The 4,876-nt window shown below is 59.6% G+C and overlaps 3 non-coding genes across 3 annotated transcripts in view; all 3 read right to left on the bottom strand.

Annotated features, from left to right (window-relative positions):
- LOC146863840 (28S ribosomal RNA) overlaps positions 1-204 on the bottom strand; it is a 3,695-nt gene extending 3,491 nt beyond the window's left edge. The window contains exon 1 of the ribosomal RNA XR_014977629.1: positions 1-204. This exon is cut by the window's left edge and continues 3,491 nt beyond it. This is a non-coding gene — a ribosomal RNA (28S ribosomal RNA).
- A 315-nt stretch (positions 205-519) lies between these two features.
- LOC146863839 (5.8S ribosomal RNA) lies at positions 520-672 on the bottom strand. Its single transcript, XR_014977490.1, has one exon. It is a non-coding gene; the product is annotated as a 5.8S ribosomal RNA (ribosomal RNA).
- Positions 673-1,653: 981 nt separating this feature from the next.
- Positions 1,654-3,464, bottom strand: LOC146863838 (18S ribosomal RNA). Its single transcript, XR_014977587.1, has one exon. It is a non-coding gene; the product is annotated as an 18S ribosomal RNA (ribosomal RNA).
- Positions 3,465-4,876: the final 1,412 nt, after the last annotated feature.

Below are 4,876 nucleotides of genomic sequence, written 5' to 3'. Positions count from 1 at the left end.
GATCCCGGCGTGCCGGGGGCCGCTACCGGCCTAACACCGTCCGCGGGGTGAGCCTCGATCAGAAGGACTTGGGCCCCCTGAGCGATGTCGGGGAGTCGGTCTTCTGTATGCCACATTTCCCTCGCCCGGTGGGGATTTGGCGCCGGAGCAGGGGCCTGGCCTCCCGGAAGCACGCGCCCTCTTTCCCCGGATCACATATGGAGGGGTTTCGCCCTCGCCGGGAAGCCAGCCGTGGAGAAGGGCGCCCGAGGCGCGCGGGCAGCCGGTGGGACATCACAGACAGACATGCATGGCACGCAGTCAGGCGCCCCGGGACGGGCCCGGGGCGGACCGGTCACCAGGCCCCTTCTCGGGGGCCAGGCGCGCCGGCATCATACCTCCGCGGCAGGACCCGGCGAGGGACCCTGCCACGGGCGATCGGGGGGTCTGATCTTGTGGGGGGATGAAGGGGAAGCGGAACACACCCTGCGACGGCCCCAGGCGTGTCCCGGGGAAACCTCGGGGCGATTGACGATCGAGCGACCCTCAGACAGGCGTGGCCCCAGGAGGAACCCGGGGCTGCAAGGTGCGTTGAAGTGTCGATGACCAATGTGTCCTGCAATTCACACTAATTCTCGCAGCTAGCTGCGTTCATCATCGACGCGCGAGCCGAGTGATCCACTGCCAAGAGTCCCAGGCAACGCTTCGAAAACGTTCGCCCACCTGTGGGCGCAGGAGAGGCAGGAGGAAGGCGACGCCGTCCGTCCTCCACCCGCGCGGTGAGATGGCCCGGGCGCCCTGTTCAAGGCTTCCCCTCTGGGAGTCAGACAGCACCGTTGGGAGAAAAAAAACATTGCCAGGCGCTCGGCCCGGGAGCCCACAAGGGGGGCGAGGGAGGGGGTTCCCGGAGCGGCGGGAGCAGGCAGTCCTGCAGACGCCGATCCCTCCCGGGGTAACCCAGGAGGGACCGCGCGAGTCTTCAAACTCCTCAGCCCGGCGACACGTGACTGGGTCGAACCGGGTACCTGGCAACGAGGGAGGGTCGCCCCACCTGCACATCAACCGTCCATTGCCAGGAGGCCCCGAGCAATGCCAGTGGGCTGGCGATCAGCCCACCACAACCCTCGCCTGGGTCGGAGGTGCTGGAAGGGAAGAGCCAGGCAGCTCCCCATCCCGCATGCCTCCCACCGAGAGGAGCCGGGGTCCCCTCGCAGGCCCTCGGCCCCTTCTATTCCAGGTTGCCCAGCCGCGCGAGAAGGGCTGCTCCTCAGTCGCCCGGAACCCGGTCGGGCCGGGACTCGGATGCAGGAGGGCCCAGCCGGCGCCAGGGCCTTTTTGAGGGAGGGGTGGTGCCAGCCAGGGGATGCACTGCCATTCGGTTTCCCCCCTACCGCTAGGGGGGGTGTCATGGGTGAGCTTGGGTTCCGTCTCAGAGAGGGACATGGGATGGGGGCCGCCCTCCGTCCCGGTCCCTTGCGCGTGGGTCAAGCCTTTGGGGGGAAGGGGCCCGCCAAAGTCCTGGTCCTGACCCGAGCGCCCCATGCGGCCGCAGACCGCTCCGCCGACCGGGGCACGCCAGGGCAGGGCCAGGCCCTGTGCCTACGGTGTGTGCTTTCAGGAGCTGGGCCAAGGGCTTCGGGCTGGTGCCGTCGGTCGCTCGGGCCTCTCCGCCGTTAATGATCCTTCCGCAGGTTCACCTACGGAAACCTAGTTACGACTTTAACTTCCTCTAGATAGTCAAGTTTGATCGTCTTCTCGGCGCTCTGCCAGGGCCGTTACCGACCCCGGCGGGGCCGAGCCGAGGACCTCTCTAAACCATCCAATCGGTAGTAGCGACAGGCGGTGTGTACAAAGGGCAGGGACTTAATCAACGCGAGCTTATGACCCGCACTTACTGGGAATTCCTCGTTCATGGGAAATAATTGCAATCTCCAATCCCTATCACGAACGGGGTTCAGCGGGTTACCCGCACCTGTCAGCGAAGGGTAGACACACACTGATCCATTCAGTGTAGCACGCGTGAAGCCCCAGACATCTAAGGGCATCATAGACCTGTTATTGCTCGATCTCGTGTGGCTGAACTCCACTTGTCCCTCTAAGAAGTTGGATGCCGACTGCTGGGAGTCGCGCAACTAGTTAGCATGGAGGAGTCTCGTTCGGTATCGGAATTAACCAGACAAATTGCTCCACCAACTAAGAAGGACCATGCACCACCACCCACAGAATCGAGAAAGGGCTATCAATCTGTCAATCCTTTCCGTGTCCGGGCTGGGTGAGGTTTCCCGTGTTGAGTCAAATTAAGCCGCAGGCTCCACTCCTGGTGGTGCCCTTCCGTCAATTCCTTTAAGTTTCAGCTTTGCAAACATATTCCCCCCGGAACCCAAAGACTTTGGTTTCCCGGAAACTGCTCGGCGGGTCATGGGAATAACGCCGCCAGATCGCTAGTCTGCATCGTTTATGGTCAGAACTACGACGGTATCTGATCGTCTTCGAACCTCCGACTTTCGTTCTTGATTAATGAAAACGTTCTTGGCAAATGCTTTCGCTTTGGTTCGTTTTGCGCCGGTCCAAGAACTTCACCTCTAGCGGCACAATATGAATGCCCCCGGCCGTCCCTCTTAATCATGGCCCCAGTTCCGAAAAACAACAAAATAGAACCGGAGTCCTATTCCATTATTCCTAGCTGAAGTATTCAGGCGACCGGCCTGCTTTGAACACTCTCATATTTTCAAAGAAACGCTTCGGACCCCCAGGACACTCAGTCAAGAGCATCAAGGGGGCGCCGAGAGGCAGGGGCTGGGACAGGCGATAGCTCGCCTCGTGGCGGACTGCCAGCTCGATCCCAAGATCCAACTACGAGCTTTTTAACTGCAGCAACTTTAATATACGCTATTGGAGCTGGAATTACCGCGGCTGCTGGCACCAGACTTGCCCTCCAATGGATCCTCGTTAAAGGATTTAAAGTGTACTCATTCCAATTACAGGGCCTCGAAAGAGTCCTGTATTGTTATTTTTCGTCACTACCTCCCCCAGTCGGGAGTGGGTAATTTGCGCGCCTGCTGCCTTCCGTGATGTGGTAGCCGTTTCTCAGGATCCCTCTCCGGAATTGAACCCTGATTCCCCGTTACCCGTGGTCACCATGGTAGGCACAGAAAGTACCATCGAAAGTTGATAGGGCAGACATCCGAATGTATCGTCGCAGTCACGGGGACGTGCGATCGGCCCGAGGTTATCTAGAGTCACCAAAGCGGCCGGGCGAGCCCGGATTGGTCTTGTTCTGATAAATGTATGCATCCCGGGAGTGCTCGTCGGCATGTATTAGCTCTAGAATTACCACAGTAATCCATTAACAGATGGAGCGATGAAAGGAACCATAGCTGATTTAATAAGCCATTCGCAGTTTCACTGTACCGGTCGTGTGTACTTACACGTGCATGGCTTAATCTTTGAGACAAGCATATGCTACTGGCAAAATCAACCAGGTAGCCGCACCTGCTGACGGGGTGGGTACGGGGGGCCGCGTGCCCATCTCCCCGATTAGACAACCTTCGCGCACCCCTCCCTCTCGGGAGCCTGCTGGGGAAGGAGCCCACCCACCTGGGCAGGAGGGCTCACCAGAGGGGTGGAGAGGTTTGGTCGCATGGGTACCGGCAGGCCCAGCCGTCTCCCCTGGAAGGGAGAGACGCAGCATGAGCAAGACCCAGGGGTGCCGGAGCCTAGCAGCGGCACCCCTCGGAACAATCGTTATGAGCTGCTGTGGAAATGTGCTGGGCGGTGTGGGGTGACGGCGTGGCGCACGGGGCCTACGAACCTGCTGGGCAGCAGCATCCGAGGACTGGGGTGGCGTAGTGGGCAAAAGAACGATGGATTTAACCCAGATCTCTTGACTGGGGGAGAATGTCTGCATTGTCAGCATTCCGTCCATCAATTGTTTGTTGTAACGCTTTTCGCCCTAAGTGGGATGGGTATGCCAAGACGTGGGTCCCGTGCTCACTACGCCACTGGAGTCAAGCTATCCTGGCTGATGACGGCTGATAGCCAGAAACCGGTCCTAGGATGCTTGATTCCGGTCCAGGGAAGACATGGCTTGGCAGTTCGGGCTGGACTGTTCCTATGAGGCACAGGGTCAAGGCTGATTTGCATATGGCCATGTCTGAACTGGGGTGGCGTAGTGGGCAAAAGTACGATGGATTTAACCCAGATCTCTTGACTGGGGGAGAATGTCTGCATTGTCAGCATTCCGTCCATCATTTGTTTGTTGTAACGCTTTTCGCCCTAAGTGGGATGGGTATGCCCAGACGTGGGTCCCGTGCTCACTACGCCACTGGAGTCAAGCTATCCTGGCTGATGACGGCTGATAGCCAGAAACCGGTCCTAGGATGCTTGATTCCGGTCCAGGGAAGACATGGCTTGGCAGTTCGGGCTGGACTGCTCCCATGAGGCACAGGGTCAAGACTGATTTGCATATGGCCATGTCTGAACTGGGGTGGCGTAGTGGGCAAAAGAACGATGGATTTAACCCAGATCTCTTGACTGGGGGAGAATGTCTGCATTGTCAGCATTCCGTCCATCATTTGTTTGCTGTAATGGCTTCCCATCCCTACCTGCTCCTGGGGTGAGCAGGCTTAAAGGAAAGGCCCATTGGGAAGGGGGCGAGAGGAAGGAGCAGACCCGGGCCCCTGAGGGCCCCGGCGGGCGGGCCCGGGTGCTGCCTTCCCCATGTCTGAGAATTGCCGGACCTCACGGAGGTCTGACTGAGCAAACTCAGAGAAAAAGGACCATCGGAAAGGGGCTGAGAGGCAAGCGCAGACCAGGGCCCCTGGGGGCCCTGCCGGGCGGGCCCGAGTGCTGCCTTCCCCTGTCTAAGAATCGCCGGACCTCACAGAGGTCTGACTGA

The sequence above is a fragment of the Triturus cristatus genome, chromosome 2_1 (genome assembly GCF_964204655.1).
Source record: "Triturus cristatus chromosome 2_1, aTriCri1.1, whole genome shotgun sequence".
In the NCBI taxonomy this organism is placed as follows: Eukaryota; Metazoa; Chordata; class Amphibia; order Caudata; family Salamandridae; genus Triturus; species Triturus cristatus.
The sequence above is the reverse complement of the archived record's forward strand: the minus strand, read 5'-3'. Positions and strand labels throughout refer to the sequence as shown.